The sequence below is a fragment of the Acanthochromis polyacanthus genome, chromosome 5 (assembly GCF_021347895.1).
Source record: "Acanthochromis polyacanthus isolate Apoly-LR-REF ecotype Palm Island chromosome 5, KAUST_Apoly_ChrSc, whole genome shotgun sequence".
In the NCBI taxonomy this organism is placed as follows: domain Eukaryota; kingdom Metazoa; phylum Chordata; class Actinopteri; family Pomacentridae; genus Acanthochromis; species Acanthochromis polyacanthus.
The window spans coordinates 29,749,625-29,777,295 of record NC_067117.1 but is presented as its reverse complement, the minus strand read 5'-3'; the positions used below and the strand labels follow the sequence as shown (position 1 = coordinate 29,777,295).

The window sequence follows — 27,671 nt, the reverse complement described above, 5'->3', positions numbered from 1 at the left end:
ATAAAATTACAAAATTACAAAATAAAATGAAGAGTTTGAGTGGACAATTATAGCGAAGCAAAATTTTAGTGCACATACAACTTTTTAACTAAGAACAGAGAGTTACTGACACCTTATACACATAAAGAAGGTTGACAATAGTTTTTATGTTACACTGCGTTCAAAAATTAGTTGCTAATTTTGATTTTTGTTAACCATTTGGTGCCGATGGGGCAGTAACCAGTGAGCTTTAGGAGCTTTTTCACTGAAAACAGTCTTATGCTGCAGCTGGACATTGATGCAATAAGATGCAATATAATACCATGAAATGAAATAGGACCATATATGATTTATAGACATGTACATGTAACAAAGGAATCCATCTGTGACATATACAACAATAGATTATATTCTGTATTTTGAAACTTCCATACCTCCACTGAGCCTCTAAAATAAAGCAGTTTAATTGAATTTTCAACTCAAATTGTATTGCACATGAAGAAACAACCTGTCATCCATCACACACTTTGTGAATGTCTGGGTTTTTCCCCTCTTCAGAGGGCAGAAAGACTGTTTTTAATCAGTGGACACCACTCGTTATGATCACGTCACAATAAACCTCTGCTTTCTTTGCTAAAGTAGAGGTTTATTATCACTATTATTGTTGTAAAAGGTGCTGTATACGTGTAAACAAAATTTGTTTGGCCAAAGAAAGTACTTGTGTATCCTAAGAAAGTACCAGAAATGGGCAGAAAGTTGCTTTAAATGGATTTTTTTAAGGGTTTGAAGTTTTTCTGAGATCAATCAGTGGCACACATAATCTCAATTTTTCATTGTTTGTGTGTGTGCGTTCACATGAGTGTGTGTCTTTGGTTTTAGAGGTGTGTGTGATGTGGGTGGGTTTTAGTCCACTGTGCCTGATTTTAGCTGCCTTAGGGTCAAAAGTGACCCTCAGCCAATCATTGTACCCCGGTGGTGTACAGTTTTGACGAAAATATTTAAAAAGACAATGTTTCACTTTTTCTAATGTTAGGTTCTTTTTAGGAAAAGTCATCGAATTTGAAGTTGAAAAAAAGGTCATTTAGGTTATTTTCTCTGCTCTGAAACATAATGTCTGAGTCATTTTTGACCCTAAGACAACACAAAAGTTATGAGTTATGAAATGTGGTGAGTCCATAAGCTAAGACTGTTTTTGTATTTGCACATACTGTATGTAAACAACGTCAAATAAATGATTTAAATAGCACTAAAAATGCTGCAATGCTGGCAACAACCATTGATCTCACAATCATAAATGTGCATGAAAAAAACAAATGACATACTGTGAGTAATATTATGTAGCAATGTAGAATAAATCTTAGTTTACTGGCAGCCAGAAGGGAAATCTGAATGTTTGTTTTACAAGAATGGATAAAATTCTGTGTTTTTGTCGACACCAGTAACATTCTGATTAGGCCATTTGTTGTAATTAAAAATGACATAGTAGTTTGATAGCGGTTGGAGTCAGACCCGCTGAACCGCACACACCTGGTAGACACACAAACACGTCAAGCCAATCCACAGAAATGAGTCAGAAGTTCAGCCTTACAGTGTAAACAACAACCCTAATTTGTGGAAATGTGTCTGAACCAGAGAATGATATGAATCTGAAGTAGCTGTCCACTGTGCGGGAACCACAAACCGTCAAAAACTGCTTCTGACTGGATCTGATTAAGGCTGTTTGTGTGTGAAAGACGAGCTGCAGTACCGCCTCCACTCAGACAGAGGGCGCCAGAGACTGATCAGGCAAACCAGGGATCAGAAAAGTGTACTTCAGACCAGGTATCATGATCAGGATTGAGACCACTGATAGCAATCTGTGGGAAGACGAGGCACAAAAAGTGAGTAAAACCTTTTATTCAACAGCATTTTTTTATGTCTACAAAACATGTTCTGTTTAAGTCAGTTTAATGTGGCCACATTCCATTAATATCTGATTTCACTGTGCCTGTAAGGCAATCTTATTTCTCTGTGTGCGGTCACGGTGCATCACAATCCTCCCTTTGTCTTCCAATAAAAGCCTGTGGTGTTTGGATTCTTCATGCAATGATTGATTAGGCTACTGGAAACAGTTACAATGTTTCTTTTAACATTCGACATGTCTAAACAGCATCGTCTCTACCTAGTAGGTCTTCGATGTAGGACACCAACACACCGCATATTCTGTACGGAAAGGCCTTGACAACAAGAGTTCAGACCCACAGAGGTTAGAAACTGCGGCTCCTCTCCCTGCATACTGAGCTACAAATTTCTCTGTAAAAGCCTGATTTTTAGATGAATCAGTAAGACATGTCTTATTTTTATACATACCTTAAACGATAGATGTTAGAACCCGGACACTATTTTATTTTATTTTATTTTATTTACTACAGAGGCATTCATTTAAATCTTGAACAGAGGAGATGTTAATTTCTGTCTAGGAAACACAGCAATAAAAAAAACCATCAGATGCTGAAATCCTACCAGAGACATGATAAATTCTGTTTCAAGAAAAAAATTTGAACTGAGCCATGTTGGTTTTTAAAAAAGCTGACTTTTCAAATTGAGACAGATCAGATTTAGGAGTGATTGCAGATCTGTAAGTGCATGTTTCTACCCTCCAACAGTCCTTAACCAGCAGCAGCAGCAGCAGGCTCATCACAGCCAGCAGCATCCCCAGAACCTCCTCTTTCTGTCCTCTGCTTTCCGTCATCAAACCATGACAGCGACGAGTGACTTTGCAAATACATGAGTGCAGCTGATTGTGAGAGAGTGGCATCAGCTCTGTGTTGAAGGGAAGCTGCAGTAAACACAAGCAGTGGGAGAAATATTCAGATCCTTACTCATGTTTGAGAGTTGATTGTAGAACATGAAGTGCTGCATTACAAAGGGATGCTGTTGGTTTCAAATCCAACTCAAATAAAAGTACACGCTGTACCTGTTACAGATGTCAACCACATGGCGCTTTTTTATACGCTTGAAGACACATAATGAGTGAAATAAGCAGCAACTTGTCATTTTGTGCTGTGGAATAGCTTTGAAGTGTACTTTCTAGTGGTGCAGAGTTACATCTAGGCTCTTTTAAGGAATAAAGGGATTATTTTCATGAAGAAAAAAATCAAAATATGTGACTTTTATACACCCATGTTTTAGTTTTTAGGGACTTCACAGTTTACATTTAGAGCCTCAGCTACACAGAGACATCACACCTTCTGTTTTATATTTTGTATTTTATATATATATATATATATAAACACATGGTGAATATCTTACCAATGAAAGAACAACAAAATAAAAGCTTGTGCATCTCGTCCCACTACTCTACCTTTGAAAAAGTCTCAAAGACATTCAAATTTCCCTTGATTATTTATACGTGATCATATTATAACACAATGTCTTTGAAGCTTTTGTGTTTTAATGTAAAATAGTCATCTGAAAAGCTGATTAGAAGCTAAAAGCGCTTTAAAATAGCACATTGCCCCTCTGACGAGTGGGAGAGTACAAGATTATTGAACAAAAAAAACGCACAATAAGTGATTAAAGTAAGTTCAAAGTAAGTAGTTACTCAATGATAATATTTGTATTATTTAATAATTGTTTATTATTTGAAATATTTATATTTTTAATTAATTATTAATTCATCTAAATAAAGACTTAATTATATTTTGTAATTATTTTACGTAATTTTATATTTTGTATAATTTTAAATAATAAATGCATACTATCAATATAACTGTCAATATGACAAATATATGAAGAATATTTAAATTATTATATTATGGTGTATTGTATTATACTATAGTGTATTATATTAAATGATGACCATTTTGTTATTATTATTAATAATAATAACAACAACAATAATAATAATATAATTATGTTAATAATATATTGATTTACAAACAATAACATAACAGTTTGTAATCATTTTATATAAGCTTTTGTATGAGAATTATTTGATTTTTTTTATTATTTTAAATCTTCAATAATAAATGTAAAATTAAAAATTAAAATATCCATCCATCCATTCTCTATACACCGCTTTATCCTCACTAGGGTCGCAGGGGGTGCTGGAGCCTATCCCAGCGAAGGCAGGGGACACCCTGGACAGGTCGCCAGTCTGTCACAGGGCTACATATACAGACAAACGATCACACTCACATTCACACCTACGGGCAATTTAGAGTGATCAATTAACCTCAGCATATTTTTGGACTGTGGGAGGAAGCCGGAGTACCCGGAGAAAATCCACGCATGCACAGGGAGAACATGTAAACTCCATGCAGAAAGATCCCAGCCCGGGATTTGAACCAGGGATCTTCTTGCTGCAAGGCGAAAGTGCTAACCACTACTACACTGTGCAGCCCAAATTAAAATATGTAACATGTAAATTATTAAAATAAATACTAAGTTGTCTGACACAAAAATCCAAAATTATTGTTCATTATTATTTTTTTAAAACTAATTCTTTTTCACAAACACATAAATGTGGGCAGATAAAAATCTTTAGACAGAAAGTCTGATATTCTACAGCTCAAATTCAACATTTAAAAAGATAGTTCATTCAAAAAAATTGATTTATGACACTGTTTTGAACAGCATTAAATTATCTTTTAATGAGCAAAAATTCTCTCACTGAAATGATCTGTTTTTGTCTTGGCAAAGACTTTCTTTAAATATATTGGGGAAAAAGAAAACATCTTGCAGCTGCCATGAGGGTAATAAACAGTTCTCTGAAACTATTAAAAAAAGTGCTTAATTCTTAGAATATGTTTTATTTCAATCAAGGACTGATTCTCAAAAGTGACTTAAAATATCAGCAGACACAGCTTCAGAGTGTGAATACGAGTGTGTGTCTTTGCCCTCGGTCATTCCCAAATGAAGTGCTGTTGGTCCGAGGGCTGAAATTAAGAATCTAAACACATTAACCACGCGTGACCTTCATAACTGCACTGTGGCTCTCCATTCTGCTCCCCTCTCTGTTTATCCCATGTGAAGTTTCACCCTCCCGTCTTAACTTTGCATTAAAAGATAAAAATCTGTCTCGGCTCAAACAGTAGAAAGTCAGCGTCGTTTGAAGTCATTTTCTGCCATTTAAGACCGTTCAGATGTGGCAGCGAGATATTTGTGTTGAGAAAATAAAAAAGTGAGACATTTAATCAGAGAGAGAAAGGAGGCAGACGGAGGAGCAGACCGGAGACGTATTGAGATGGTCAGATGGATTATTGTGGAGTGAAAATGCCATCCGGCTTGTTGCCAGCTGCCTTCTGAAGCTGCTGCAGACGAGCTGAAGAGGGCAGTGTTCGTCTTCATACTGCTCCGGATCTTTACTGGGAAGTTTTGAGTTGCCAGACATTAAAAAAGAAAAAGAAAAAAGAAGCTCTCATCCATAATTACTTTCAGTGATGTATAGTGAATCCAGAAAGCTGCCTGCATATTAATAAGGAGCATTAATAGGTTTTACAATAATTAAAAGTGAAAAAATAATAATTTAGAATTTACGAAGATTAGTTCAGGTCTTAAATATATAAGATAATGCATGCTATAATGAAAAGTGTTGCTGCTGGGCTGGTGTTTAGTAACAGATTTGGACAGTGTGTGTGTATGTGTGTGTGTTATTTACATGCAAGTAATCATTTGTGTGCGAATATTGACAGTTTTGTCCTTGTCCGCATGTGAATATTGGCTCTGCTGTGTGTTTTTGTCAATATAGTTTTACATAATAACTTCTGTGTGCGTCTGTGTTTGGTTTGAGGCGTTCCTCTCCTTGCACTCACCCACTTCATCTCCTAACAATGTGCCTTTAAGCCTCATAATCACCTATTGACTCCTCGTCATAATTACCACTGTTAGCGCTGAGTGCGAGGAGGCCTGATCCGAACGGGAGGCGGCTGTATGGGACCGGCGCTTTGATCCAAACAAGGTCAGAGGAATCGATCCCCTTTGATCGGAGACTTGCTCAGAGAAACAACCATTTCCACAGGTAGCTGCCAGCCGAGTGCACTGTCTGGAGCTGCTGCTTTGTCCTTTGTACACAGTGTCAAGACCACACATGGGTTCCTTTTTATCAAGCTTTCCGGCTTGTTTGAAGGGCTTGTGCATAAGGTCATACAACAAACAAGGTCTTCTTCTTGGGCCTTTGTGAATATTTGCAGCCAATCACCTAATATGTTATTAATTGCTGCTACAAATATCCTTTGATCTGAGATAACTGTGATGCTCAGAGCAAAGATGGTGACGTGTCCAACCTCAGCAAGGATTGTTGCTCTGGCTGTTGCCTGAGGAACATCAAGGCGAACACAGAGAGACTCAGGAAGACTTTCCTTATCTTTATTTATTTCTTGACTTCCAACTGAGACATGAGTACTAACTTCGTGCCACCTCAGGTGAATACGTGTGCTGCCATGACAGTAATGAACCTTGAATCGTTGAAGAGCTTCTTTCGTCATACGGCCATGACTGTGAACTTTGACCTCAGCTCATCAGCTCAAGTCTAAAATATATCAGCTCACCTGCAGTGCTGCACACTAACGGAACACTACTGGAAATATGGAAATAACATGTAGGTCTAAGCAAACATACAGACACCCACACTCTGATGCTTAACAAACAAAACACCTGCAAGCACACACACGCACAGACACACACAGACACACAGACACACACACACACAGACAAGCTCACGTAAGCAGACACATGCAAGCACACACACACAGACACACACAGACACACAAGCAAACAGACACACATGCAAGCACCCACATGTGTGCAAGCACATGCAAGCACACACAAAGCATGCAAGCACACACACACACACAGTTGCACTCTTGCACTCTTGCACAATGTACACTGCACTTTAGCCAAAGATCTCAACCTCATCATTTATGATGCTGATTTTTGTGTCATTTTCTATAGTTTTTCTAAAGATTTGTCTGCATAACATCTTCTTGTCATTGCACAGCCCTGAGGAAGTCATTTGGTACTTCTCTGCACATACTGTATGAGTACACGACAAGTAAAAACTCTTGATAAAAACTCTTGATTGTTTCCATCTAAAATATTCTCTACGAGACTAATTGTACATTACACTTGTTTCTAAGAAGCTGGCCTGAAGAAATCAGCTGATCCAATCCATGAAGATCACTGCAGAGTCAGAGTTTAGTGCTATTGAGACACGAACAAACTGGAGCTGCTCCCATATGGAGTAAGATTACACAAACTCATGCATATGACAGCAGAATTTTGTGTACAAGTTTTTTTATTAACATACAAATGTTTTACATTACGAATACGAATGGTTAGAATCGTGGATGAATATTTTTGACAGTAATCTTACTCCATACTCCCAGGAACAAACTCACCTGAACCTTCAGCTCACCTGCTTTTAAAGACACTCCAGGAGAATGCCTTCCCCATTTGTACCCTAATTTCATCAATTTAAATCTTTTTAGCTACCCGAAGCCCCAACTTTAGCAGAAAAACAAACAAATATCTCAGGCTGTCTGCCTCTGGTAGGTTCTGATTCCTCAAATGCACGATTTTTAGAAAAGGTCACACCACAAAACCATGGCATATCTATGTATTTGAGACTGCATTTTGTAGTTCCTTTACTCTACAATCCTAGCCATCACTGGTTGCAGAACTCACAAGGTTCTGCCATGTGGCATGTTTAATACTGCAGCTAAAACATCATAAAATGTCAAAACGCTGTTGCATTTCAATAACTGTTTGATTTATAGCCTAATCAAAATATGTTAACAATACACTTTGCTTTTTCTGTGAAAGACATTTGATAAATTGGAGCAAAGAAAATGAGCTACAGGACATTTTTTATGATGTGTATTCGATTTGTTTTCAGGCTACCAGGTGCCATAAAATCACCAGCTAAGATGCTCCTGTGTCCCATTCTTTCATATTACACACATCTGCAGTATTCTTGCTACTTAACAAGTATTAAAAATGATGCAGCGAGAACATGTCAGCCACAGCAGTTCAGAATTAGCATCATCGTTCCGCGTAAACACAATGAGAGTGTTTGTCTGCACACTTGCATGTCACACTGAAACCCGCAAATCCTGGTGGGGGCGGGAGGTGTAGTTATATTGACATTTTAATATCCTCTGCAGACAATAAGACACCAAGAACACAGGCAGCAGAAGAAGAGTGTGGCAGAAAGTTGAAGGAAAACAGTGGAGGAGGAAGGAATTAGGAGTGCGATTGATGAGTATTAGAAGATGCTTGAGGCAAGATGAGAAATAAAATAAGAGGCAACCAAACTCTAAACCTCCAAACCTGCCACCTTACCAGCCAAAATAATTACAAAAAATTCCAAGAGTCCACTGGAAACCAAATCTATGAGCATCTCTGCAAAGATAGAAGTAACAAGACAGTATGATTCTGGATTATGTGGAGGGTGTTCATATAGATTTAGACTAATATTGTTGTAACGTGTTCTTACGTAATTTGTTAACTTATTCATAGATTCATATGATTCCTTACAGGCCTAATTAGTTTACAATTTTCACAGCTGTTATTGAATAATTAGGTTACATTCATGATTTAAAGGTGTGATCCAATACAGTTTTCTTACCATTTTTCTGGGTTAGATTCATCGTATATTTCCTTACAGTCCATCAACTGTCTGTTCTGTGAGTATGCTGAAATTAAATCTACTATTCATACAAATTGCTGGCTCTGTAAATGGGAAACAAACAATATGTGTATGTGTGTAATAAAACCCATCCACCTCAGGAGCAATTTTCCTGATGTTTGTCTCGGTCTGGTGTGATAAATAGCTTTAGTAACTAATGTTAGCAAAGTTTTTTTCTTTTACTAAACTATGAAATAAAAGCCACAGACACCTAGTTTGATATATTATGAGACAGATTATTAATCATGACCACAAACCTCAACTAAAACCTAAAATCACTTCAGAAACTGCAGACAATCCATTGAGTGCAGCGAAGAGGATTCACATATGAACAAAACATGGCCTTGATGTTTCTTCAGCTTTTATATTCATTTGAATACATGAGAAAACTCAAAAAACCAATCTTTAACATCGCACATATCCTTCTTTTAAAGACCTGATAGGGTTCTCCATGTACATTGTATGGGTTTTCTGTGGTGTTCTAACTTCCAAAGACATGCACCACCTGGTCAGACATATGTAGCCTTCACTCTGCAATAGTCACTGTTGGCCATCAAGATTCTCAACATGAACAGACACCTGCCAGTCACAAGCAGTCACTTCCATATTACTGGACCTCCTCACTGTCAGTCACAACACCTGAACCAATCACCAGCAGTCTCTCTCCCACCTGGAATCCACCCCATTCCTTTGTTTGAAGCACATCAGCTTCAGTTAGTCACACACAGCAGTAACTTTAACAACAGGATCACCACTCATCTCTGGAAACCATTCACTTTTCGCAAGCCTGGAAACCTGGAAATCACACCATCAAAGAGGAAGTGAGTTCAAACTCTTGCTAAGCATGTTGAAAGCTGTTTAGTATCGTGCTAATGCTCATGCCAATGCTAACAGGCCTTCACCACTGGAACCATGCTTCTGGATTTCTGGATGTCACCCACCTGAACCCATATTGTGCTGAATGTTGGTGAGCAGCTAATGGAAAATGTGATGAGCGACTGATGATGATGAGGGTAATAATGAATGGAGGATTTGAATTGATGGCAAGCTACCCTGGAACGAACTGGAAAACAGCTGGCTAGATTTACCCCTTCACCACCACAGTCATTGTCAGGCCTCAAGCCTCACAGCTTCATCCCTTCCCCAGTGGTGTAGTAGGACTTAGATTGTTTCACCCTGTTTGGATTTGTTTTCATTTTGTTAGGATTTGTTTGACACCATTGGCAACAGTGGAACCACGCTCACCTGAATTTCGAACTGTTGTTGAACTGAACATAGCACTGTTGCTTTTCTTTGTTAAGAGAAGCTGCTGAATTATGATTTAATTGCTTGAATTACAGGTGAATGTTTGATTTATTCAATTATTCTCACTCTCTATAGAGCAGCTTTTGCAGTCACTAGCATGACACTGAATCTGTGTTTGTACTTGTGCAGCAGCTGGGTAGTGTCTATCTTATAAATGCTGTGTTGGTGTCAATAGTCAGCTCCAGACATGATGTTTTTGTTTTTTTTTGGTGATTAAGTGAAGTTCAGCAGCTCTAAATATTTTTTTAATCTCCAAATGTAGCAGGTTGCTGGTGTTACTGCCACAGCAAAAGAGTGAATCTCATTGATGTATGACGTGGATGCTTTTTCCATTGGTGCTTGTCAGACTGCTGCCCTTAAAGAAGTTTAAGAGGCTCAAATTGGAGCTTTTAAATTTTTAAACCTCTGGCAAAGCTGACTTACAAGACAGTCCTAAGCAAAAACTTACAAGCAAATGCAGCAAAAATTGTAATTTCTAACCTAGAGAGTAGCATAACCAAACTCGACTGCTACATTTGAGTCCACTGTTATTCAAATCAGAATTGAAAATCCGTCCAAACTCATATCTTTCGGGCAATTGATTTGTAAAAGTCCTGATACTCACCTTGAAATGTGTCATTTGTTCGGCCTCCAGGTTCTAACACACGGTCTTTGCTGTTTGAAACTGAAATCAAAAATGGGCAGTAGAGAGGACTTAAACTCAAGGTGAAGAAACATTTTGTGTTAACATAAAACTAAGCCCTATACACTGGTCTTTCAAGCATCCTTAATGTATTGTCATGTGTTAAATCAGTACAGTGCCTTTTATCAGTGTTTACAATTTGACACATCTGAGTCAATACAAACTACAACACAGAGATGAAAAAACTATGCTGATAGTACGCTACCAATGAGTATGAGGGGCCGTACAAGACTTAATTCATTCTCATCCTTTCACACACATATATTTTCCTTGCACACACATACATTCTTCTTTCACATACATATATTCACGCACACACACATTTTACTTTCACATACATACATTTTCACTCATGCACACATACATTCTCCTCTCACATGCATATATTGTCACACATGCACACACACACATTCTCCTTTCACATTCATACATTCTCCTAAATAAATAGACATATATGTATATGTGCAAAGAAAATATATGCATGTAAGAGAAGAATTTATGTATGTAAGAGGAGAATGTATGTATGTGAGAGAGGAGAATAGTGGAAAAGGAAGTAAGTACAGTGGAAAAGGAAGTCCATCGTTTTTTGCGCTGTGATTGGCTGAAAAGCTCAAGTGGGCGGTGATGTTCAGGTAACGGTTACCATGGCAGGTGGAGAGGAGTCCCGAGCGCTTCAGCAAGCCATTGGGGTTTTAAGAAGCATTTTGTCATCCCCAGAAACGGTCACATACTGTATTATCGTCGTCACTTGAGCAACAGACACCAGGTTTATCTGCACCAAACTTTACTCACAGCACTGTGGAAAGTGAGATGAGACAACTTTTCAAACCTGCAAACTTCCAAGTCGCTTCAGCGGGACAAGCAGCTAACGCTAACGCTACGCAAGGCCGAACTGGAGGATTACGTGTTGTAGAATTTTCACACTCCCCAGAAAAATCTGACTCCCCCTTCGCGTGAATGCGCGCGACTTACATTTCACTCTGTGACCACTTGACGGGTTTTCTGTTGTACGTTTACTGTTTTTGCTGTTGTTTTCGGGTTAAATGTGATTAAGTACCGAACTGCAGACATGTTTCCTGTTAAATATGATTAGGTGACGTTTCTCCTCCTCTTCTCATCCGTATGTGCGCACCCTAAATGGCATCGGGGAGAGATCCTACGCTACTCTCAGCTTCACTCCTATGAGGACATCAGGACAGGACAGGCTGTAATCGCCAAATATAGTTCATATTCCATCAGTGTCCTACACGTGTTAATAAAATAATTGTTCACCGAGAAAGCTTTATATCTCTTTATTTAAAATCGGACTCCCCTAAGAATGTAAGATTTGGCATCAAAATATGTCTGGTATTTATGTATAAAGTCTTTAATATAAGTATAATTTTTAGTATAAAGTCATTTGTTGTTGTTTTTATTGGGCCAGTGAACAATAGAATAGAATTGAAATTCTTTATTTATCCCACACCTGGGAAATTATTTGCTACAACAGCTAAAACACCAAATCACAACATCTATCCATCCATTCTCTATACACCGCTTTATCCTCACTAGGGTCGCGGGGGTGCTGGAGCCTATCCCAGCTGACTCGGCTGAAGGCAGGGGACACCCTGGACAGGTCACCAGTCTGTCACAGGGCTACATACAGACAAACAATCACACTCACATTCACACCTACGGGCAATTTAGAGTAACCAATTAACCTCAGCATATTTTTGGACTGTGGGAGGAAGGCCAAATCACAACAAGTTAAAAAAAAAACAACCAGTAAATCACAGTCTGTAAGAAAAGAATAATAACATAGGGGGCTAAATGATCACAGTATGGCAGATTAAGAACACAGAGACTATTTTAAAACTAGGACTTTAACAGAAATATGCAGGTTGAGTTAACTGTGCAGATTGTATGATATGAAATAAAATCTGGAGTCAGATTTTGTTGGGTCACTTAAAATCTGACTCCAGATTTTATTTCAGCGTTAGCTGCTTGTCCCACTGAAATTAAATTAAAATATATGAATGTGAAAGAAGAATGTATGTGTGTGCAAGGAAAATATGTGTGTGAAAGGAGAATGTATGTGAGTATGAGAGAAAATATATGTGTGTGAAAGGATGAGAATGAATTAAGTCTTGTAAGGCCCCTCATAAATGAGAGTCGGATCTTCAAAACATTAAAGGGTCTCATATGGCAGCTCCCCTCACACACAAAGTATTTTTATTCACACAGACTTTAAGTAAGTGCAATATGAAAGTTTATTTTTAACAAATGCTGACATGACGACCAGGTGCAGAGAACAACAAAAGAACTTTTTCTTTCATCCAGTAATTATTCTTCGATATACAGTAGCTGTCCAAAGGTTGAAAACAGACTCATTCTAGTTTGTACATTGTGGAACAGAACTGAAGAGACACTTTGATGGAAGGCACAGGGGACTGTATAGTACAACAAAATAGTGTTTCGTGTTTTAGATGCATCCAAAAAGCCACTGTTTGCTTTGACGGCAGCTTTGCGTACCACTGTCCAACCACCTGAGGAGTCTACAACAGTGCTGAGGGAATTGTTATTTTTGGACCACTTGTTGGCTGCTTTTTCTTCACTCTGGAATTAAAATTTTCTTAAGACCTCAGTTAGGTTTAGATGACCATGAAGGCCAGTCATCCGTCACTCCGTTTCTCGGTTTAAAAGCACTTACAGAACAGAACCTATAGCTCTTCTTCTTGAGTTTCATCAGCAGTGGTTTCTTTGCAACAGTTCCATTTCAAAGGCCTGATTTACACAATCTCCTCCCAACAACTGCTAGTGAGTCATGTTCATTATTTAAACTCTGACAGGCTTAAATGTGAACTCTACTCTGAACTGCTTTTAGTTGTCAATTTGTGATGAACTTCTCTTTTGCAGCAGAGAGAACTCTTCAGCTTTCTTTCTTGGGCCACTTTCCTCACAACGTTTGAGGGTTTTTATGACTGATGTTGAAGTTTTCCAACCTGACTGAACTTAATTTCTTCTAGTAATGATGAATTTATAAAGGATGGCCTCATTAAGGAGGAAATTCCATCATTTAACTTTGCAAGGCTTCTCTGTTCACAGCAACCCAGCCCAGGTGAAGACCTCATGAAGCCAAATTAAGTCAAGTATCTCACACTTAACACTTTCTGTTAACTTTACACTCACTGGACACTTTATTAGGTGTTATTACCAGATTGGGACCAAGTTTGACTTTTTAAATTCTTCATGGCATAGATTCAACAAGATTGTGGAAACATTCCTCAGAGATTTTGGTTCATTTTGACATGATGGCTTCATGCAGTTGATACAGATTTGTTGGCTGCAGATCTCCTGTTCAACCACATCCCAAAGGTGCTCTATTGGATTGAGATCTGATGATTGAGGAGGCCACTGAAGTACAGTGAACTCATTATCATGTTCAAAAAACCAGTTTGAAATGATTTGAGCTTTGTACCAAGATGCATTGTCCTGCTGGAAGCCACGTTCAAAGTCACTTCAATCAACCTTTTAAGCACCACAGACCGATTTCAAGCAAGGCAATTTTCTCTGTAGAACGGTGTCTTGCTTGAAACCGGTCATTGTGCACATAACAAATAATTTTTTTTTTTATGACCTTTATTAACCCTTAGATGCATGAGTGATTGGACCCTACACTCTTCCCTGAGTGTACGACCTGTACAAGAATCAATGTGTTTTTATGCCTTTTTTGGTCATTTTGGTTAAGAATAATTTGGATTATTGTTTGTATAATATTTTTGTCCACACAAGAATGATTTCATATTTGAAATGTTTATTTTTCCCTTTATAACAGATTATTGAACATTTTGATAACTGAAAAAAAAAAAAAGAATATTACACAGAACAGCAATTTCCATTCTTTTCCTCCAGCTGTTGCTGCTCTCCGTCCCTCCAAGTTTGTGCATCACTGTTACATCTGGCTGGCTGCTGCCTCTCTCCTTGCTCTCTCTGATCTCCCTCATAACTTTACCTGTGTAACTGCAGCACACCTGAGTGCTGTTAGCACTTAGGGAGGAGGAGGGTATTTAGGGAGGCAGGAGAGAGCGGCAGTCAGAGCAGAGCCATGAGCACCACAAAGCCACACGTCCTCCCTGAACAAATGCGTGAGGGTTTTTTTATTGTGTATGTGTTTGAAAACTTTCCTTTTGTGATTAACAATGGTATGCTGCTAAACAAACTTTATACCCCCGCCGAGCCAACACCCGCATGCGCAGAACGGCACTAAACCAACGCTCGCGTCACCGCTAAACCAACGCTCGCTACCGCTAAAGCAACGCCGGCTTCAGCGTTGCACCGCTAAGCCAACGCCCGTGTTTTCGATTTTTTTCCCATTTTGTACGCGGTGACGAGCGTTGTCGAAATTCGGCCCCCCTTCCCTACCGTTCAAGGAACGCTCCAGCAAAGTTTGGGTGGTGTGACCGGGCCTTTAGGCAGTTTGTCTGAGGGCCCATTGCCGGGTTAGCCACTTTCACCACCCCTCTTTTGTTTCTTTCAGCCAGCTGTTACAGTCCTTTTCCTTTTACTGTTATTTCTATCCTGATTAGTTGAATTATTCATAAATAAAGCTCCCCCCCCCCCCCCCCCCCCCCCTTCAACTCACCTGCCGAGTCTGTGTCCAGTTTATATGTTGCCGGCCTCTTTGTTTGTTTGAGCCTTAATTTGTTAAATTTGAAGAGGCCGTAACAATCACCTCTTGTATGACATCATCAGTGATAAAGAGCTTGGGGTAGTAATACAAATATTACAATGTCTTTAAAAGTATTAAAGGTAACTTTAAAATGGAATGATTTAAATGGAATGATAACAAAAATATCTTTTTTGAGGAGTAGCTGGAATGTGAAAAGATGAAAACTTTTCGTTTAAAGATACTGCAAAGAAAACGACCTCACCGGGTCATTGTTGGCCCCTCTTTTTATCTAAGGGTTAAAAAAATGTTCTAAATGAATAAAATCCCTATTATTGCTAAATATGTATTTACTTGTCGTTCTGTCTCAGCTTCTCCCTCTTTTTCAAGACTCTCTCCGTTCCTTTTCAAAGAAGTCGACATTTATTCTTTCTTCATTTTGGCAGGGGTTAGACTGACGGCATCACTGAACGGTCTGGCATGAAAACTCACGGTTAAGTGCGAGAAACAAGCACAGATGAAAGTGATGGTAAGATGATCTAATAATTCAAAATAAAACACAGTGGAGACTCTGCCAGTAATAAAATAAGGATAAAATGTTTTTATTCTTTCTGTGCAGCCCAGTGTCAGATGACCCATGGGCCGGTGGTTGAGGACTGCTGACTTAAATCCCCTTTCTTTCATATCCTGATGCTTGGTTTGAACTTCAGCAGGTCATCTTGACCATGTCTGCATGGCTAAATGCATTAAGCTGCTGCCATGTGATTGGCTCATAAGACATTTGCGTTATTGTGCAGTTCAACCTGTTTACCTAATAAAGTGGCAGATTAGTGTACAATTCAGTATTCAGAGTTTTGTTCTCTTCTGTTTTATTTCAGAATGCTTTGCTGTGTCCTTCTCATTCATCCCTTCACAAACAAACTCATGGTTGACATAGATCAACTCAGGATTTAGTGTCTTACCCAAGAACACTTCAGCATGTGTGGGCATAAACAGACAAGGGTTAACCGCCTGCTCTGTGATTAGTGGACAAGCTGCTCTCCCACCTGAGCCCAGTGCAAGAAATATCCACAAACTGTTGCTACAATATCTTGAAAACATGCTCTAATCATTGAGGAGGAGCAGAGGAAAATGGACCTCGGTTTGTGTGAAATATTGAGCCGTCTCGTTACCTGTAGCTCCTTCCAAAGTCCCAGAGACATTGCATTCCACATAAATGGCAAAATTCAGTGCCAGAAAACCCTTTCACCATCTCTCCCTCTATCTGCCACAAACAACCAATTAGAGAATTCACAGGAGAGTAAAGTAATAAAATCCTTCAAACCTTCTCCATCCAAATAGTGATGTGTCACTGTTGCTTGTTGCCGCCAGCAACATCACAACTAAAGCCATCTCTTTGTCTGTTCTGTTGCCTTGTTGATCTTTGAAGTCTTTCCATTGAGAGATACCAGCACTGAAAATTCATTCCTTTTTTTTCCTCATAATACTTCTGTTTCTGCTTTGAGATCTCATTCTTTTTGTTTTTCTTCATGGCTGAAGGCATTCTTGCACATATACAGTCCAAAACAGCCTGCGGCTTTGGGAATAATTACCTAAATCTGCCTTCCCTTGTTGAGCTGGACCAACACACTGTATTTCTCTCTCCATTCCATCTCAAACTCCAAAATTGTAAAGCAGGATTTTCTCACGCAACTCTTACCTGCTGCCAAACCCTGAGCCGAGTGGTGCTTTTCACTGCGAAATTGGCTGAACTCGGGACTCAGCTTGTCAATTCTTCCTTCAGGTTTGTTGTAGCGTTAGTGCCGACTCAGAGGACTCCATCATTATATTAACTGCACACAAGTGATTACTTCCAGCCGCAATCACCGGAATCAAACTTTGGCACCGCGTTTTGGGCCCAGATGCACACAGACGCATACACAGAAATGCAAACACAGTTGAATCCACAATAAGTCCAGTTAAAAAGAGTGTGTTTTTGTGGGTAGAGGGGGGCCCATCTCCACAGCTGCACGCCCAGCAGCTGACAGCTGGAGCGTTGGGTGATATGTGCCCGTGTGTGCATGATAAGCTGCCAGTGATTATCATTGTTGTTGTATCATAGTTTATCACACTGCAGGAGAACGGTCACACTCACCTGGCTATGTTTTCCCTGGAAGCATCGCACACACACACACACACACACACACAAAGGTGCAAAACTTAATCTAATCTGTGTGTTTTCTCTCTGCTGCAATAATACAGCGGCCTAATTGGCTCTGACAACTTGGCCAACTCAATTCCAGCCAGTCTCGTCCAGAATGCCTCTCTATGTCTCTAATTAGGTCCAATCAGCCGGAGTGATATTTATCGATTCACCTCATCCCTCTCTTCTCCAACAAACACACACACACACACACACACACACACACACACACACACACACACACACACACACACACACACACACACACACACACACACACACACACACACACACACACACTCACTACCTCTTTCCCTCCTTCACACTGGCCTCCCTTCGCTCACACTTCCTCGCATTGCATTCTTTTTATTTTTTTCCTTTTCCTGAAGGAGACTGCGTTCTTCCTCTCTCTGGTTAATTTTAGTATGAATAAAATAATTATGATTGATGCAGGTGCCTCTTTCTTCCTTCAAAGGTTTTTTTTTTCCTTTTCCTCTTTTCAGTTTTTAAAAAAAAAAAAAAGATACCCCCCCACCCCACCCCACCCCGCTCACACCCAAAAGTAAAGAAGCAAAAAGCTAATTAGCGTGCGAGGATGAGTGAGGAGAGAGGCCTTATCGAGCCGTTATCAGTCCGCTTGCCCCACAGCTTTAAACATCATATTAGATATCTTAATCGCTCATTCTGACAGGGGCGTAAGGGACAAACTTTCTCATTTTCCTGTCCAATTGACGCACTCTCTTTTCCCCCATCTGGTTCCTTAACTTGTATTTTTCCCCCCCAAGATACACGCGCTGCCGTCAGCTACGTGTTGGATGCTTTAATTCATCTAAACAACCTTTTAGCCTCGCTCCAATTCTGTCGCTACGTCTGAGAGTCTGAGTAAAGGCGGCGTTAGTGTCATTTTGGGAGTATTGACGTGCCGACCTCGCCGCTGAATGTGCAGCTGCAATGACATTGAAGCTGATGATTGTTTCTTGAAGTCGGTGATGGGACAATGGTCAGGTTAACTGCATGTACAGGCTGTCAAAATGCAGATACTCAAATGCATGCTCTTGTCTAGATCCAGAAACAATTGTGAAGACAGTTTGCTTTCAATAAAACAGTAGGGAAATTCAATTTTAACAAACTTGTCAGCAAACTATGACAAACAACTGGGTAGTTGCACAGAAACTGAGCTAATTCTTTTTTAATTTTAAAACTCAGTGGTCCCAGAATTTAAAAGGGCATGTGCCATGGGCACCAAATAAAGTGAGGTAAGACATTTGAAATGGCTGTTGTATTTATTATTTGTATGACTTACAGCCTAATAAAAAATATTTTAATGATACACTTTACCTTTGTAGGACTCTGATCATACATGTAAAGTTTCAGGCAGATTGGAGCATGTTCAGGGCATTTACACATTTGAAATTTCATGGCGAAGGATCAAAATTCCAGAGGCCACCACGGACACACCCTTTGACTTTGGAAAAAGATTTTAATAACTTTGGATCATTAAGGCCTCCTGTATGTGCTGGCCGAATTTGAGGTGAATTGGAGTTTCCCCCTAGGAGGAGTTCGCTCTAGAAAAAAATGAAAAATGGGCAAATCTGACATTCAACGCAAAATAGCTCACTTCCTGTTGGGTTTGGAATGTGACTGTCACTGACTTTTTTGTTCAGCCTGATGTGCTGCATATGTGTACAAAATTTGGTAGATACACCCCCTGTCAAAAGTTGTAGGACAGGTTCTACTTTATTTGAATAAGAAAGTGTCCTAAAACTTTTGACAGGGGGTGTAGGTCTCTAGGTATGTTTTTGAATTTTTGTTCTGAAAATCCGACCTCTCTGTCAGTTTTTTGTCATTCAAAAATTAGTGCTTGATTCAGTCAACCAATAATGTTGTGGGCCGGTCTGGGCTAAAAATTGCAGAGCTGATTTTTTTGCCCCAGTCCACCCCTGGCTATCACTTAGTTTGAAGTATCAGGTCGATGTAACCGACCAGCGGTTTTGGGATAAACTGATATTATCATAAGCCTATTTTCCAAAATGAAGAAATGAAAATAACTTTTTTTCTTTGTCTGTGTTGTGTTACATGCCTCTGTTTCAATTAAATATTTTAATGCAAATTGTTATTTCAATTTTTTTAATATTTTAGGGCCATAACTCATGGATTTGCCTTGTGCCTGTTGTCATTTCCACAAGCTACACATTTAAAAAAGTGTTACAGCTTGGCTCAAAAACTGTAACAAAACAGGGAGACAACAACTGTGTGGTGACTAGAATAGATTTATTTTAACAAAAAACAACCAAAACTATGCGTTAAAGTTCACAAACAGAAACCTAAAAACTATGCTGCTGGCGCCCCTGGAGAAAACAGCTCCTGTTGGAGAGGGAGAGTTTGAATGTAAATGAGGAAAGTTTTATGCAGCCGAATCATTGAACAATCAGCTGGTGATCCTCCCTTAGCTCTGAAAAAGAAAAGACAGGGACACCTCGTGTCCAGGTAGACTGGTGGAGGGTCTTCCCAAAAGCTATATTTTAGAAAGATCTTAACACAACAAAATAGCTGTCAGAAAGCTGTGGAAGTGCCATTAGTCCTCAACTGACCCTCTTGCCCATCTGTCATTCTTCAACGCAATGCATGATATTTGTGAGTTAGTGACCATTGGCTTTACACTACTTGTCCTGGTGCAAGCTCGGAAAAAGACTCAAAAATGTCAACAAAAACCAGGTTGGGAGTGATCGGACGTGGAAGAAAGCTGAAAAATAGAAGGTTGCAGCAGGAAACGTCAACTACTCGAGTCCTCCATGGCACTTGAGTTTAGTGAGTAAGGTAAGAGCAGAAAAGGAGCTGCCACTCGGACGCGGTTCTTCCACCCAGAGAGAACCTCTTTCTGCTGTTGCTGCTACACATACTGCCCTAGTTGAGGTTTTAGGTGGAATATTCCTTTTAACCAGCCCCTCGGTTCTCTTTGAGGATTTTGGTTGGAATACTTGGTTAAACCAACATTTTAGGTGCATGTCCAAGGATTTTTGGTGGAATATTCCTTTAAGGTGGATGTGTGAGGACCTTGTAGGTGGAATACTTCCTGAAACCAACCTTTTAGGGCAACATTCAAAGATTTAAGGTGGAATATTCCTTTAAACCCGCCTAAATTTCATGTTTTAATAATTATCAAGTGAGAAACCTCAATCCAGACTCCTCATAATGACGCTAACCCAGCCCTCTGGACTTCCAGTAAGCTGTGTTCCTATTGGCTGTCCAGGTGGCTGCTTGGTGTTATCAGGAACACCTGAGCAGCTCAGTGTCTTCCTGCTTTATGTCTGCAGTCAAACATTTCCTCTGCTTCTCTTCACTGAACCGGGTTTGGCTCTGTTGCTTTAGTTTGTTCTTTAGGCGTTGGCTTGCAGCTTCCAGCAGTAAAATCGTCTTTAATGTGTTTCTTGGTGTGTTTTAGGGCTTTGTCCTGGATAGTTGTCTTGGTAAATGTGGTTCTTTAGCCACAGTTAGCACATGCTGCTAATGTGTGCAGTGATTAGTGGATTTGGTGCAGCTGAGTTGTGTCTTTATCTTGGCTGTAGTGAGTCTTTAGAGGTTTTTGGTCAGACACATTCTGTATTCTTGTTTGTGAGCCAATGTTGGTTGTCCAGGAGGTAAGAGTTCCTGTCCTGATTCTGTTTAAAGAGGTTCTCTGGTAGGCTGCAGGAGACTTTAGGGTTTGGGTTGTGCTAGTTTGGCTTTTGTACGGTTTCATTTGGACAACTATCTTGAGGCCCCTCCATGTGGTTTAGTGAGGTTTTCTGGAACAGTTCTACAAAGAAACCTGCAGCAAAAGCAATGGCGATTTTAGGGGGTGGCCTGGGGTGGCCGGGGCCACCCCTGAAATCTCATTGGCCACCCCTGCGGCCATCCCAGATCTGATAGGTAGTTGGTCACATGGGCGTAACGGACGCGGGGTACGCGTGGGACATGTCCCCCGCACTTTCCACATCTGTCCCCTCTTTCCCCCGCACTTTTTTCAGCCGTTACAACCATAGACATATATACGTAGACGCCTCATTGACTGCGGCTGCTCACTCGAGCGATGTGCCTGCAGCGCCGCCATCTTGGACCGGGGCCAGCCGAGGCAGCGGTGCATAGACATCTATGGAGGAGAGAGGTACTGCTGAATCTAAAAGTGGAATTATTCGCCGAATTTTGAACCGATTGCCAAACTGTTTGATTTTTAGAAACGCCACACGTGTAGCTACTATACAAGGTGCTCGAATATTTTTTTACAATGCAGGTTTTGCCATACTGCTATTATTACTACTGTTAATAATAATTATTATTATTACTACTCTTAATATTATATCAATTATTACTATTATTACTGCTATTATTACTATTATTTTTATCATTATTATTACTGTTACTATTACTATTATATCACGTGTATAAATCACGTTCTTTGGGAAAGCTTAAACATGTGAGAAAAGTAGCTGGAGATAAAGAATTGTCTACAACAAAAATAGTTCCATCATAAATCAGGGCTATTAGATCAATCAGATGCTGTATTCTAACCCACCAATTACTGCAGTAAGTTGCTAGGAACGCTAGATTCATAACATCGAATTTTAAACAAAAAATTGTCTCAGATTAGTTATTTCACCGGTAAGCAGCTGTGTAATACACAGGATGATGCAGAGAGCTGGTTAGATCATGGGTAGTAGAAGCCAGACACGGAGCTGAGGGGTTCTATCCGTCTTCTCGGCGTTTATTTCACTCTAGCTATGACAACCTGCTAACAATATATTATTCCTTACATACATCTTACATGTGAAAAGTAATCCCACGAGCTCTTGTTTCCTTACAGCGCTCATTAGAGCATCCATAGGCTGAACAGAAGTCCGGCATCTAAGTGTTGAGTGGCAAAACCAGCATTGTAAAAAAATATCCGAGCACTTTGTATAGTAGCTACACGTGTGACGTTTCTAAAAATCAAACAGTTTGGCAATCGGTTCAAAATTCGGCGAATAATTCCACTTTTAGATTCAGCAGTACCTCTCTCCTCCATAGACTTCTATGCACAGCGACACTACCTATATATGTCTATGGTTACAACAGCTAAACCCGTTTTTAGCATCCAGTAACGTGTTTTCCCGAGCCGTCTTTGAATGAGCGCACGCTAACGCAGGTGTTCCACAGGAGACGTGCTGCTGAGCAGTGCTGAACGTGTGTCTGGAGTAATGTTTAGCAAACCAGCCAGAGCCAGCAAGAAGCAAAAAACTTCACACAGTTCTTTCCAAACAAACCGTGTAAGTTGTGTGACCTTGTTGGATGCAAACAATGTTAGACTTGTTAGCTAAATGATGACAAGGTAAAACGTGGCAATATATCAATATGTTAAGCTAGTTAACAATAATTCAAATGTGGTTGCCTCTGTTACATTACTGCTAATTAGTTTATTCTTGGAATAAACCCAGTCCTCTTTAATTTCTGGGCAGAAGATGTGCTCACAATTGCTCTCCATGTATTTAAGTCTTTTGGTCCCAAAAGAGGAGAGTCAGGGAGGAGAAAAAAGAATAGGCTATCTATGGTATAAATTTACAACTATTTTTACTGCTTCTCTTTCTAATTCTATCTCAGAATTTTGATTTTCATTTTTTTTAAATGATTATTTCCATAACAAAGAGCAGAGTCAGGCAGGAGATGAACCAGAGGCAGCGGCCAGCAGTAATGTTGACCATGCAGGGTCTGCAGAGGTGAAAAAAAAATATATAAGTGGCTGAGAAAAAAATATGTATCTATGGGTTAAAGTGATTTTGAGGTTAAATTCTACTGCAGTTTTTACTCTTCCTAATGCTATTTCAGAATTTTTCTTACCACATTTTTTTATGTTTATTGCCATAACAGAAAGGGCAGAGTCAGGGAGGAGATGGATCAGAGGCCAGCAGCAGGGACAAGGATGTAGGGTCTTTACAGGTAAGGAGAGATAACTTCCTGAAAATAAGATATCTATTGCAGGGAGAAACCAGGCAGTACTGATCATTTCATGTTCAGTGTTTGGCACCTTTGGCTACTCGTCCAGTAGATGTTCAAGGGACATTGTTGTCAACTCAACTAGAGTTTGGCCACTAAAACTTTAGATTTTATAGTTTAAAGTTTTATAGTTTAAAGAACTAGCCTAGCTGGTCCCCTGGTATTGTACTGTGGCTGTTAGGGATTATGTGGTTCTTTCGCCACTAAGGACGGTGCAATTAAATGTAAGAGAATGATAAATCGCTCTGAAAAATTTGTCCCCCTCACTTCTGAGATGGTGGTTACGCCCATGGTTGGTCAAGTTCGTCAACACGAGAAACAAGAGAAATTCTGTCAATCAATGATAGAAACGTCACACGTGTAATTACTATACAAGGTGCTCGGATATTTTTTTACAATGCTGGTTTTGCCACTCAACACTTAGATGCCGGACTTCTGTTCAGCCTATGGATGCTCTAATGAGCGCTGTAAGGAAACAAGAGGTCGTGGGGTTACTTTTCTCATATAAGATGTATGTAAGGAATAATATATTGTTAGCAGGTTGTCATAGCTAGAGTGAAATAAACGCCAAGAAGACGGATAGAACCCATCAGCTCCGTGTCTGGCTTCTACTACCCATGATCTAACCAGCTCTCTGCATCATCCTGTGTATTACACAGCTGCTTTACCGGTGAAATAACTAATCTGAGACAATTTTTTGTTTAAAATTCGATGTTATGAATCTAGCGTTCCTAGCAACTTACTGCAGTAATTGGTACAAGATGGCGCTTCAGTTAGTAAAGCAACAGTACAGGTGACACAGTTGATGAGCTGATGACTGATAATGTTATTCTACAGGATGAGTTGAGAGCAGTTGAATTTTGCTAATCTAATCTAAGTTGTGAAGAGATGAGGACTTTAATCCAAGGAAATGGCTCTTAGAAAATTTGTACCCTATCCTGAACATATTTTACTGATTTAGAGTAGTTAAAATAACCAGATATAATTGAAGACTGTAATAATGGGAAATGGAATTTAAAAATAAACCAGAATAGACACCTTTATTCAACACTTGAGACAGGAAATCATGGGAGAAAGAGGGGCTGTCACACACAGCAAAGTACTGGGATTTGAACTGTGGTCGGCTGCGTACATGGCATTAAACTCCGCTATGCCATAGCCACCCCACACTACCTTTGTGTCCCATCAAGGCCACCCCGGTAAAAAAAAGTCCTGGATACGCCACTGAGCAGAAGAGACTTTGAGAGTTTTTAGGAAGTTCTGGAGACCAGACTTTAGAGCAGCACAAACATTTGTCAGCAGTTTGAGCAGGAGAAGGTGAGCTTCAGAGTAAAAATGAGATGGAAACCCTCTTGAACCATGTGGTGAGGTCCTGTACCAAGAGTTTGAGCAGGTTGTGAAGAGTCTGTAGTTCTTTGGTCTGAAAGCACAAAAAGAGTCGAGTCAATAAAGGAGAAAATGGGAGATATTGTTGGTTCTTCTGTTGCTCTGCAGTTTCCATTTTTCTTAGACTGAATATCAAGTTTCTACTTTAAATGATTTACCGTGTGAGCCCAAGAAGACTTGAATAAACTCCCTCCATCCCCTGGACACAACACATTTTATAGAGTCTTTTTTTAAAAAAAATGTTTTTGAGTTTTAATCATAGCTTGAGCATAATTTTTTTCTCTTGTTTAGTTTTGTCATCTGTGTGAAAGATGCTAAACAAATAAAGTTGAATTGATGAACTGAATAATTGACTAACTCATGATTGTGACAACAGAAATATTTTTGTGATTTAAGGATTTGTTTCATTTTTAAGGTTGGGGTTAAAATCTTGACAGAAAAAAAATGAATAAACTACATTAAAAAAGAAATTGAATCAAAGGGAAAAGCAACTTTAAAAGAAAATTAAACATTAAATGCAATTAAACTACATTAAACAGACAAAATATTTAAATAGTTAAACAGAAGAAGGAAACATGTAATTATGAAATTATACATTTTTAAACAAAAATTAAACATTAAAGATGAAATGTTTTAGATAATTAAACATTAAAAAAATACAATCAAGAAGAATATTAAACATTTAAAAAATACAAATCATTTAATTAGATTAAGCCTTTAAAAAGACAAAATATTTATTACGAGAAAATTAAATCTTAAAGATCATAAAACTTTAAATAGGAATTAAACAGAAAATACAATGAAGCAAATAAAAGAAAATTAAACATCAAAAGGTGATAAATCATTTAAAAAGAAAAACTTTAACAAAGATTTAATCAAAAAATTAAACACTGGGAAAGAAAACGAAATTTTTCAAACAAGCCGATAAAACATTTGAAAAAACAATTAAACATTAAAAAGACAACATTTCAAAATCAAATCAGACATTAGAAAAGAATAAAAGGTGAAAAAAGAGCAAAAATAAACATTTAATAATCTTATTTCTCATAGTCTGGGAGTCCTTCATGTGTTTTTTGACAAACTCTGTGCGGGCTTTCATGTGTCTTTCACTGAGGAGAGGCTTCTGTCGGGCCACTCTGCCATAAAGCCCCGACTGGTGGAGGGCTGCAGTGATAGTTGACTTTGTGGAACTTTCTCCTATCTCCCGACTGAATCTCTGGAGCTCAGCCACAGTGATCTTTGGGTTCTTCTTTACCTCTCTCCCCAAGGCTCTTCTCCCACCGTTGCTCAGTTTGGCTGGACGACCAGGTCTAGGAAGAGTTGTGGTCGTCCCAAACTTCTTCCATTTGAGGATTATGGAGGCCACTTTGCTCTTAGGAACCTTGAGTGCTGCAGAAATTCTTTTGTAACCTTGGCCAGATCTGTGCCTTGCCACAATTCTGTCTCTGAGCTCCTTGGGCAGTTCCTTCCACCTCATGATTCTCATTTGCTCTGACATGCACTGTGAGCAGTAAGGTCTTATATAGACAGGTGTGTGCTTTTCCTAATCAAGTCCAATCAGTTTAATTAAACACAGCTGGACTCCAATAAAGAAGCAGAACCATCTCGAGGAGGATCAGAAGAAATGGACAGCATGTGAGTTAAATATGAATGTCGCTGCAAAGGGTCTGAATACTTCTGACCATGTGATATTTCAGTTTTTCTTTTTTAATAAATTTGCAAAAATTTCTACATTTCTGTTTTATTCTGTCAAGATGGGGTGCTGAGTGTACATTAATGAGAAATAAAATGAACTTTTTTGATTTTGGCAAATGGCTGCAATGACACAGAGAGTGAAAAATTTCAAGGGGTCTGAATACTTTCCGTACCCACCGTATCTATGGTCCTATCTACTGATTCATATCTATACTCACTAGTACGGTCAGATGCAGTCTCGATGATGACGTTTCATGAGTACCTCAGAACCAAGTACAGACAGTTACGTACTGAGAAATGGCCATAGTCTTCTTACCGCAAAGGTCCAAAGCTGCTTGTCTTCTCCTTCGGCATCAGGAAACGTCTTCAAAGCTTCTTCAAATCCAAGCGAAATGCAATCAAAAAATCAAACTAACGTCACTGGTGCATTCAGGTGCAGTCGGACAACGAAGTTGCGTTCAGGAGCGGAAGTCGGAGTTTCAGTGATGTAAATTTCCTACAAATTTTTTTTTTTTGGGGGGGGGGGGTGCACTGGGTGGCCAATCAGATCACGGTGGGGACCACTGCACCCCCATGCCCCCACGGAAGATCCACCACTGAATTGAACACTTTCACATTTTGTCCTGTCTTATATCTCTCCTCTTATATCCATCCATCCATTCTCTATACACCGCTTTATCCTCATTAGGGTCGCGGGAGGTGCAGGAGTCTATCCCAGCTGACTCGGGCGAAGGCAGGGGACACCCTGGACAGGTCACCAGTCTGTCACAGGGCTACATATACAGACAAACAATCACACTCACACCTACGGGCAATTTAGAGTAACCAATTAACCTCAGCATGTTTTTGGACTGTGGGAGGAAGCCGGAGTGCCCGGAGAAAACCCACACATGCACAGGGAGAACATGCAAACTCCATGCAGAAAGATCCCAGGCCCAAGCTGGGATTTGAACCGGGGATCTTCTTGCTGCAAGGCGAAAGTGCTAACCACTACCCACTGTGCAGCCCTCCTCTTATATCCCTGCTGCTGAATGCGAGAACTGAGCTGCAGTTTGTCCTGTCAGTATTTTGAATTGTGGTCTGAATGGTGTCAGGGTCGTTCTCAAACACATTTGGAGCTCAT

At 39.5% G+C, this 27,671-nt stretch overlaps 2 long non-coding RNA genes across 2 annotated transcripts in view; both read left to right on the top strand.

Annotated features, from left to right (window-relative positions):
* The window catches only part of LOC127534106 (uncharacterized), a 175,213-nt gene extending 148,627 nt beyond the window's left edge, over window positions 1-26,586 (top strand). The window contains exon 2 of the long non-coding RNA XR_007942064.1: window positions 26,369-26,586. This is a non-coding gene — a long non-coding RNA (uncharacterized LOC127534106). The remainder of the gene's footprint in view (window positions 1-26,368) is intronic.
* LOC127534110 (uncharacterized) lies at window positions 1,695-16,088 on the top strand. The gene is made up of 3 exons (XR_007942068.1): window positions 1,695-1,859; window positions 15,726-15,808; window positions 15,899-16,088. It is a non-coding gene; the product is annotated as an uncharacterized LOC127534110 (long non-coding RNA).
* Window positions 26,587-27,671: the final 1,085 nt, after the last annotated feature.